The sequence below is a fragment of the Triticum urartu genome, chromosome 6A (genome assembly GCF_056163025.1).
Source record: "Triticum urartu cultivar PI428250 chromosome 6A, HENAU_Tu73, whole genome shotgun sequence".
Taxonomy (NCBI): Eukaryota; Viridiplantae; Streptophyta; class Magnoliopsida; order Poales; family Poaceae; genus Triticum; species Triticum urartu.
In genome coordinates this window covers 344687596-344698690 of record NC_141878.1, presented here as the reverse complement: position 1 = coordinate 344698690, position 11095 = coordinate 344687596, and the positions used below count along the sequence as shown (strand labels likewise).

The 11095-nt window shown below is 49.3% G+C and overlaps 1 long non-coding RNA gene across 1 annotated transcript; it reads left to right on the top strand.

Moving 5' to 3' along the window:
* The first annotated feature begins 6907 nt into the window (after window positions 1-6907).
* Window positions 6908-10527, top strand: LOC147965199 (uncharacterized). The gene is made up of 3 exons (XR_015608194.1): window positions 6908-7331; window positions 8590-8664; window positions 10303-10527. It is a non-coding gene; the product is annotated as an uncharacterized LOC147965199 (long non-coding RNA).
* The last annotated feature ends 568 nt before the right edge of the window (window positions 10528-11095 follow it).

Sequence of the window (11095 nt, the reverse complement as noted above, 5' to 3'; positions counted from 1 at the left end):
AAGATAAATATTTTTGGTATTTTTTTGGTATAGATTGGAAAATAAAGATTGCAAAATAAACGGCGACAGAAATGGCTAGTTGTTGGGGGAATAATATAATGGAAAATAGACCTGGGGGCCATAGGTTTCACTAGTGGCTTCTCTCAAGATAGCATAATCTACGGTGGGTGAACAAATTACTGTCGAGCAATTGATAGAAAAATGAATAGTTATGAGAATATCTAGGCATGATCATGTATATAGGCATCACGTTCGTGACAAGTAGACCGAAACGATTCTGCATCTACTACTATTACTCCACACATCGACCGCTATCCAGCATGCATCTAGAGTATTATGTTCATAAGAACAGAGTAACGCATTAGGAAAGATGACATGATGTAGAGGGATAAACTCAAGCAATATGATGTAAAACCCATCTTTTTATCCTCGATGACAACAATACAATACGTGCCTTGCTGCCACTGCTGTCATTGGGAAAGGACACCGCAAGATTAAACCCAAAGCTAAGCACTTCTCCCATTGCAAGAAAGATCATTCTAGTAGGCCAAACCAAACTGATAATTCGAGAGACTTGCAAAGATATTTAAATCATGCATAAAAGAATTCAGAGAACAACCAAATATTGTTCATAGATAATCTTGGTCATAAAGACACAATTCATCGGATCTCGACAAACACACCGCAAAAAGTATTACATCGAATAGATCTCCAAGAGAATCAAGGAGAACTTTGTATTGAGATCCAAAGAGAGAGAAGAAGCCATCTAGCTAATAACTATGGACTCGAAGGTCTGTGGTAAACTACTCATACATCATCGGAGAGGCTATGGTGTTGATATAGAAACCCTCCGCGATCGATTCCCCCTCCGGTGGAGCGCCGAAAATGGCCCCAAGATGGGATCTCACGGGTACAGAAGGTTGCGGTGGTGGAAATAGGGTTTCGTGGTGCCCCGGGTTGTTTTCAGGGTATATGGGTATATATAGGAGGAAGAAGTATGTCAGTGGAGCTGCGAGGCGCCCACTTTGGGTGGGGGAGCGCCTGGCCCCCGTGGGCGCGCCCTCCTGCATCGTGGCCTCCTTGCTTCTTTCTTGACATCCACTCCAAGCCTCCTGGATCACGTTTGTCCCAAAAATGATCCTCGCGAAGGTTTCATTCCATTTGGATTCCGTTTGATATTCCTTTTGTGCGAAACACTGAAATAGGCAAAAAAAACAGCAATTTGCACTAGGCCTTTGGTTAATAGGTTAGTCCCGAAAATAATATAAAAGTGCATAATAAAGCCCAATAAACATCCAAAACAGATAATATAATAGCATGGAACAATCAAAAATTATAGATACGTTGGAGACGTATCAAGCATCCCCAAGCTTAATTCCTGCTCGTCCTCGAGTAGGTAAATGATAAAAACAGATTTTTTTATGTGGAATGCTTCCTAACATAATTCTCAAAGTTCAGATCCAAAAGATTCAAGATAAAATTTTATTATTGAAATAAAAATAATAATACTTCAAGCATACTAAATAAGCAATTATGTCTTCTCAAAATAACATGACCAAAGAAAGTTATCCCTACAAAATCATATAGTCTGGCTATGCTCTATCTGCACCACACAAAATATTTAAATCATGCACAACCTCGATGACAAGACAAGCAATTGCTTCATACTTTTGACGTTCTCAAACTTTTACAATCTTCACGCAATACATGAGCGTGAGCCACGGATATAGCACTATAGGTGGAATAGAATGGTGGTTGTGGAGAAGACAAAAAGGAGAAGATAGTCTCACATCAACTAGGCGTATCAACGGGCTATGGAGATGCCCATCAATGGATATCAGTGTGAGTGAGTAGGGATTGCCATGCAACGGATGCACTGGAGCTATAAGTGTATGAAAGCTCAAAAAGAAACTAAGTGGGTCCTGGATTAGGGGGTCTCCGAACAGTCGGACTATATCCTCTAGCCGGACTGTTGGACTATGAAGATACAGGATTGAAGACTTCGTCCCGTGTCCGGATGGGACTCTACTTGGCGTGGAAGGCAAGCTAGGCAATACGGATATGTATATCTCCTCCTTTGTAACCGACCTTGTGTAACCCTAGACCTCTCCGTTGTCTATATAAACCGGAGGGTTTTAGTCCGTAGGACAAGATACAATCATACCATAGGCTAGCTTCTAGGGTTTAGCCTCTCTGATCTCGTGGTAGATCAACTCTTGTAATACTCATATCATCATGAACAATCAAGCAGGACGTAGGGTATTACCTCCATCAAGAGGGACCGAACCTGGGTAAACATCGTGTCCCATGCCTCCTGTTACCATCCGCCTTAGACGCACGGTTCAGGACCCCCTACCCGAGATCCGCCGGTTTTGACACCGACATTGGTGCTTTCATTGAGAGTTCCACTATGTCATCACCATAAGGCTTGATGGCTCCTCCGATCATCGCTAGCGATGCGGTCCAGGGTGAGGCTTTCCTCCCCGGACAGATCTTCGTATTCGGCGGCTTCGCACTGCGGGCCAATTCGCTTGGCCATCTGGAGCAGATCGAAAGCTACGCCCCTGGCCATCAGGTCAGATTTGGAAACTTGAACTACATGGCCGATATCCACGGAGACTTGATCTTCTACGGATTCGAGCCCATGTCGGACGCGTTGCACAGTCACGACGAGCAAGACGTAACTCTGTCGTCGGACAGTGTTCGGGAGATCACATCCGCAGCTACTCCACCCATCAATCCGAAGCAAGTCACGCCATCCAAGAGCAGAGGGATGGATCCTGCCATGGAGGTCGCACTCTCAGTGGCGATACAACCGGATACTGACTTCACCCCTTACGAGAGCCGTGTCGCCAGACCACTGGATTCATCTCCGGCCACGGACTCCGAGCCACTCATATCCGTGCCCGTCGAGTCCGACTGGGCGCCGATCATGGAGTTCACCTTCGCGGATATCTTTCAGCACTCACCCTTCAGGGATGTGCAAAATTCATTAAGGTCTCTCTCCCTATCAGGAGAACCTTGGCCGAACTATGTCCGGCTAGAATGGGATGCGGACGACGAAGAAATTCGCTGCACACCCACCACCCACTTAGTAGCCAATGTCGACGACTTAACCAACATACTCGACTTCGGCTCCGAAGACTTCGACGGTATGGACGACGAAGCCGGAGACGAACAGGATCCACCGCCCTCGGGGCACTGGACCGCCAGCTCACCATATGGCAGCCCTCACAACACTCATGACCCGCTTTTGCGCGGGCAAGGACAGCTGGCTGGCTCGCAACGACAACACATCAAGGAATCCGGATACCTCGGAGACCAAAGATGTTAACGGTAGGCAGCATCGTAACAGACCAAAGCGCCGCAATAACAGCGATAACACCGAAGATACGACAGTTAATGCCGGATTCAGAGGCTCTAGATCCGGTCAGCGGAAAAAGCCATTTAAAAGAAATACTCCGGCTCCGTCCAGTCTGGATCACATACTGGATCGCTCGTGTCAAATCCATGACACCCCCGACAAGCCAGCTAATCACCCAACAGAGAATGCTGGGTGTTCAAGCAGGCCGGCAAGATAAATGCCGAAAATAAGGACAAGGGGCTGCATAGCGATGACGAGGAGGAGCCCCGGCCGCCGAACACAGGAGGACAGAAGGGGTTTCCCCCACAAGTGAAGACGGTGAACATGATATACGCAACCCACATTCCCAAGAGGGAGCGGAAGCGTGCACTAAGGGATGTCTATGCGATGCAGCCCGTCGCCCCAAAATTCAACCCATGGTCTGCCTGCTCGATCACCTTCGATCGCAGGGACCACCCCACTAGCATCCGCCATGGAGGATCCGCTGCACTGGTCCTAGACCCCATAATTGGCGGATTTCACCTCACTCGAGTCCTTGTGGACGGCGGCAGCAACCTGAACCTTCTTTATCAGGATACAATGCGAAAATGGGTATCGATCCCTCGAGAATCAAACCCAGCAAAACCACCTTTAAAGGCATCATCCCAGGTGTAGAGGCCCATTGCAAAGGCTCAATCACCGGATAACTTCCGAAGCGAAGAGTTAATCTTCGACGTCGTCCCGTTTTCGGAGTGGCTATCATGCACTACTCGGACGGACAGCATTTGCAAAATTCAATGCAGTGCGGCATTATGCACACCTCAAACTCAAGATGCTAGGACCTCACGGGGTCATAACAGTAAATGGAAACACATAACGCTTGCTCCGTACGGAAGAGCACAATGCGGCCCTTGCAGCAGAGGCACAAAGCAGCATGTTCAGGCAGACCACTCATTCGGCGTCACAGCCCCCGGACACCTTCAAGCGAGTCCGGAACAAGCTGCAACAGGATCGCCTGGCACGATCAGAGCTCGTCTAGCAATCCGTCCCCCGTCCCAGTCCCAGTGCAGCCACGAAATTCATGCTGCGCATACATAACTACGCATTGAAAATACCATGGACATAGGCGGGGGCACAATCAGGACACGCCCCGCGTTGTGGATTAACCACACCAGGGGCTATATACTTTTGACATTCCTTTTATCTTTTAGGGCCTAACTCTTTGGAAGCCCTTTTCGGCAGTCCGATTGCCGGACACATTCCGGAAGCAACAACCAAGGCGGCAAGAAGCTAAGATGAACACGGGAACCGCCATGTGGTATCTAGTAATACTTGATATACCCGCTTTTCACTATTTATGTGTAGCTTGCCCTGGGATAGGACATTTCGAGTTATCCTACTTTATGCTTATTGCACTGTTTGTACCAGTACGCTTCGACGTATTATTCAAATAACAATGCATATCATTAAGCTGTCATTGCATTATTTAAGTTTTTCTCTTTCTCTTACATGTCCATCTACGACAATCCGCACCCGCACGATCGGGTACAGTCAGTACGCCAGGGGCTCTCGTTTACCCCACAATACGGCGCAAGAAGTCCTAACACTTTCGATAGTGCGGCACCCCGAACTTATAGCATTATATGCATCAGCTCCGAATCATGTCTTTGGTCAAATGTTGGGTCGCCCGACTCCCATGCTTTGGTACCTTACGTTCCACTATATCGGCTAAGGTAGCGGTGGGAGAACTACTGCGATTGTGTCCCGGTTCTTCCGGACGAGCACCTCGGTAGAGAAAGCAAAAAACTGACTATCATGATAAGGCGAGAGACTGGTCGCTGTTCGAGAGGTCTCAAGTCCTTCAAGACTTTTTCCGCTTCGGGCGAGGAGTCGACCTTGTCCGGCTTAGGCGTGTATAGCGCCCCAAATTCGGCCCTTCGAATACCAGGAGCTTCGCCAAAAATTTAAAATCATAGACTTCTATGGCTAAGTGAGAGTGATAAAGCATTATAGTCTGATTGCCTGGTTCGTTGCGCTGAACACCTCCCTCGAAGGACCCAAAATTGGGGTAAAGAGTGTTCAGATTTACCCCGAACACCCCAGTACTAGTTACACGGGGGTAGAAGCCGACGACTGGCCAACTCTCAGATTTTATAAACGGCCGCACATAAGGTAATATTTTAGATTAAGAAAGCGTCGCATGGCGCAAAAGAACTCGTTTCATATTACACGATCACATGGGCATGTTCATTCAAAAATTACATCCTTGGCACGCTCATCTGCCACTAAGCGGGAACCCTTCAGGACGCTCTCATAGTAATTCTCGGGGCAGTGGCTCCTTGCCCTCCGATGGCCCCTCCTTCACCAGCTTCACGACGTCCAGCTTCGCCCAGTGCACCTTCGCCCGGGCAAAATCCCTGCGTGCACCTTCGATGCAGACGGACCGCTTGATGACTTCAAGCCGTGGACAGGCTTCCACAAGCCGCCTCACCAGTCCGAAGAAGCTGCCGGACAGGGGCTCGCCAAGCCACATCCGGACTATAAGGCCCCTTATGGCCTGTTCGGCTTCCTTGTGAAGTTCGACCAACTGCTTCAGCTGGTCGCTCAAGGACACGGGGTGTTCGGCCCCAGTATACTGAGACCAGAACAACTTCTCCATTGAGCTCCCCTCCTCAGCCCGGTAAAACTCCGCAGCATCCATTACACTATGGGGAAGATCTGCAAACGCTCCTGGAGAGCTCCGAACTCGGGTAACAAAAAGGAAAGTCTCCCTCACATGCTTGCTTTGCATATTGAATGCCTTACCCGCTGTTATCTTCTTTGCCGCGTCAATCTCCTGGAGGGCCTTGTGGGCTTCGGCCTTGGCACTCCGGACGCTTTCAAGCGCCTGCGCGAGCTCGGACTCTCGCGTCTTGGAGTTAAGCTCCAAGGACTCGTGCTTTTTGGCGAGAGCCTCGAGCTCTTGCTGCACCTCGCCTACTCGGGCTTCTTGTTTCTCCCGTTCAATGCGTTCTTTGGCCGCCTTGTCTTCGGCCTCGGACAACGCTTTTGCGACGCCTGGATAATTAGGCTATAGTAATCCCATGTTAATGATGCCACGTCACCTTGATTATTGTTGCTAATCTCGCGTTAGTTCGAAACCGGTTCGAATTCAAATTCAAGATCAAGCAAACAATAAAAGTTTTCAAATATTAAAACTAAAATGTTCGGTTTGTGCCAAATAATGCATAGGTAATTATGGTGGAGAAACCGAATTTTTCTAAAGTGTTTAAGTGCTCAAAAATGATTAAAACAGTGGCTTAAGCGATTATATAAATGGCTTTTATAATTTCTAAAATATCAAACTAAATTATTTGAGTACCAAACTTTTTGTGGCGGAGGTATATTTACTTATACTAATTTAGAAACTAGTTTTGTATTTTATTTTAACTAAAATAATGTGAAGTTATAAATAAATAGAAAAGTTTTGAAAGAATAAAAGAAAACCAAATGAAAAGTAAAAAAGAAAAGGCCAGGCTGCACTGTGCACTTGGCCCAACCGCGCAACACTGCAGCCCAGCCCAACTCCCCTCCCTCCTCATCCTCGGAGGCACTGTGGACGCCCCTGCGTCGTCCATGGCGTGGAGGCCGCGCCGTGTCGGCCATCCCACGCCTCTCTGCCGTTTCCCCCGCGTGGATAAGACCCCCACACCCCTCCTGGAACCCTAGCCTCCCCAATTCCCCCCTCGCCTCGATCTCTTCTTCCTCGCGCAAGCCGAGTGAGTCCATCGTCATGGCCCCGTCGCCTACCACCGAGCCCTTGCCTCGCCGACATGTCCAGGAGATCCGCCGTCGTCCTCTTCGTCTTCCTTGCCCACGAGCTCAAGCCCGAAGCCACCGCAGCGGCTGAATCGACACCATCTTCTTCCTCGGTCGTTGCCGCAGTTCTTCGTCGATCCGTCGCCTCTGCAGCTCCTAAGCCACCAACGGGCTTCCATGTGCCTCCGTGGTGAGCTCCTCATCACTTCCCCTCTTGCCGCGTCTCGATTCCGTGCATACTGTTGCTGCTTCCATGGCCGCCGGAGCTCAGCGCCGCCGCTGTATTAACTGTCGCTGTTGTTGTGCTCCATTCGCCCAGCCAAGCGCGCCGCCCCGCTAGTGGCATCGCGTAGATGTTGCCCGTGCCCTTGGCGAGCCAGCTGTGTGCCTGTGGCTTCGATCTACATGGAGCCCAGATCTCTGCGTGCACTGCTCACCCCTCCGCTCATGCCCACCCGTGGCCGCACCCGACCTCGAGTGTGCGGCAGGTCCTGCCCATCCGTGCGCCCACACGCGCGTACCCGCAGCCACCTGCTGTTGCGTTCCCGTCGCTGCTTGCTGCTGCACTATCGCTGCTGCTGCCTTCGCTTGTTGTTGCCGCTGCTTCGTATTGCTCTTACTGCTGCCTTCTATCGCTTGCCGTTGCTCGTGCTCGGCCGCCTACTGCTCGCCTGCTGCCGCTACTGCTGCGACCGGCCATACTCGCAGCTGGTCACCGGTCCACGGCCTTCTGCTCACGCTCGTCGTGCTATGCTTCGGCCATGGACGGCCATGCATTTGTGCACACAAGCATCCAACGCTCCTGCACATGCGTTGCGTGCTCTTGTGCATGCCTACAGCCAGCCAACACTTTGGTTTAGTACTAGGATTAGTTTAGTACTCTCGTATTAGGTAGACTTAGTTGGCCCAATGACATGTGGCCCCCTCTAGTTTATTTTAGTCTAGCTACTTCTGTTAGCACATGTGACACTTACATGTGGGTCAGCATTGACTGGTCAACTGTTGTTGACCCAGCTGACTGGACCACCCCTGGCCCCACTGTCATACACATAGGCCAGGGTAGCACTGGGTGACAAGCATTTACTGTTTTATTTCGAATTAAATTAATTCCAGAAATTTCTGAAAATGAATTAAAACTTTGAAAATTAATATTAAATAATCCGTAACTCGCATGGAAAAACTTTGTACATGAAACTTGCTCAGAACGACGAGACGAATCCGAATACGCCCTCCGTTCGTCTATCACACGTCCCTAGCATAGCAAACGTTGAACTTTTCCCCTCTGGTTCATCTGTCTGACAGACGTCCAGAACCGGGAAAACTTTCCCGGATGCTATCCCCATTCGCCAGTGTCGCCTAGTGCTGCGTTAGAACACCTCTAGCACCGCTTATTGTCTTGTTATGCTTATGTTTGCGTGTATTTACTGTTTCCTCTTCTTCTCCGGTAGACCTTGAGACCGCTGCTGATGCCCCTGTGATCGACTACGTCGACGACGACCCCCCCTCCTTGCCAGAGCAACCAGGCAAGCAAACCCTCCTTGAGCATTCCGATATCTCTCATTTCTTTTCCTCTCATGCTTGCATTAGAACTGCTACTGCTTTATGCATGATCCTACTTTGATGCATAGCCTGTTCTTGTTACCTGCTTTCATACCTTACCTGCTTATCCTAAACTGCTTAGCATAGGTTGGTTAGTGATCCATCAGTGACCCCCACCTTGTCCCAGTTGCCTCGCTTTATGTTCGATGACTCGATCAACGTGATCGACGTCCAGGCCCCGACACCGCACATCACTTTCCCCTTTTGTTGCTCGACTATACAGAGTTACCATCGAGTGATGAGGGTGGAACCTCATACATCACTCCTGATGAGATCTCTGTAGTATAGCTATTCGGTCGTGGTCATCGAGGGTGATTTCCTACTTAACCACTTTCGTTACCGCTCTGTCGTGCAACCCCTCAAGTGTGAACCTCGAGGGTGGATCCTCTTACGTTCACCTTGATGATAACATCGAGTGGGATTCACCGGGGGTGATTCCTTAGGTTTTTCCCTTGGTGTTAGACACACAATTACTATGGTTACTATGACTTTACACTGAGCCATGTTACTAAAGACGGGTCGACCTTGAGGGGTACCCGTGCGAGCTTATTAGCGAGTGATGTGGAGTCGGGTTGACCTGGAAGGTGCCCGCGAGATACTTACGAGGCGTGGCCGGGCATTCTTAGCCCTTGCCGCAAGTACTCGAGACGGGGCGACGGGGTCACATCGATCGTGAGTCTCTGCTCGTTACTGCGTGCTCCTAATCCACTACTATTTGGATATTTGATCCGAGGGGCCTCTGGTCCGATAGCACTAACCATCACGTGGGCATAGTATGGGCGTTCTGCGTCGTATACATCAGCCGAAGTTTAATAGACATCAGCGACTAAGCGGCGCGCGCCGGGTTGGACTGCGTAAGCTCCTGCCTTGTTGAAGGAGGTAGCTAGGTCTGCTCACCGGCCGCCCATGCAACGTGCAGGAGTTCCCGGGGAGATGGCCGATGACCCCTGGGGGCATAGGTTTAGTCCGGCGTGCTAACCTCTCTATTAAGCCTAGGTCGGGTTGTGGCGTATTGTTTGGCCGAGGCCGGGCATGACCCAGGAAAGTGTGTCCGGCCGGAGTTAATCAAGCGTGGTGGGTAAGTTGGTGCACCCCTACAGGGAAGAAAACATCTATCGATAGCCTGTCCTACAGTAACGGACACTTGGAGTTGTATCCCGATCGATACAACTAGAACTGGATACTTGTGATGAGAACTGGATGGTGATGAGAATTGGAATGTGTTGACACTTGGATAGTATGGCTCTGGGATTGCTTTCTCACAGGGAGTCGAGAAAGGATCTCTGGCCGAGGTTGATAACACTTCTACTACTTTAATTTATGCTACTCTACTCCCTCCTGTTGCTGCAAGATGGTGGTTTCCAGAAGATGCTAGTCTTCGATAGGCTAGGCTTTCCCCTTCCCTTCTGGCATTCTGCAGTTTAGTCCACAGCTACAACCCATTCCTTTGATATAGATGCATACTTAGTTTAGATCTGATGAAAGTCTTGCGAGTACTTTGGATGAGTACTCACGGTTGCTTTGCTACTTCTTTTTCCCCCATACCCGATTGTTGCAACCAGATGACGGATCCCAGGAGCCAGACGACGCCACTGATGACTACTACTACCCGGAGGATGCCTACTACTACGTGACTACCGCTGACGACTTGGAGTAGTTGGGAGGCTCCCAGGCAGGAGGCCTTGCCTTTTCGATCAACGTTGCTTTTGTGCTAGCCTTCTTAAGGCAAAACTTGTCTAACTTATGTCTGTACTCAGATATTGTTGCTTCCACTGACTCTTGTGTATTCGAGCCCTCGAGGGCTCTGGCTTGTAATATAAAGCTTGTATTATTTTAATTTGTGTCTAGAGTTGTGTTGTGATATCTTCTCGTGAGTCCTTGATCTTGATCGTACACATTTGCGTGTATGATTAGTGTACGATTGAATCGAGGGCGTCACAGCCTTCCTCAGGGTCTCCACCTCGGTCGTGGCCCCTAACAAATCCATGATGATCCTATTACTTTACACTCGAACTTATTTTTTAACTATATAGACAGGGGTATATCTTACCTTTGCTCTCTTCGAGCTGCCTCTTGGTAAGGACGAGCTCGTCCTTGAACCGCTTCAGGTCCTGCTTTAGCGCAAAGACCTCCACAGTACGTGCGGCAGCGGCCAGCAGTGAAGCCTGCACATACACATAGACATACTCTAATTAGACTCCTGAGTTATCATTTGATACTCTATTCGGCTTTTCTTCGCGAACGCCGAACAAAGCATCAGGGGCTACTATCTATGCGGTAATATTTTTATATTTTGAATGCTTACCTCAAAGCCTGTTAGGAGGCTGACGCAAGCTTCGGTCAGTCCGTTTTTGG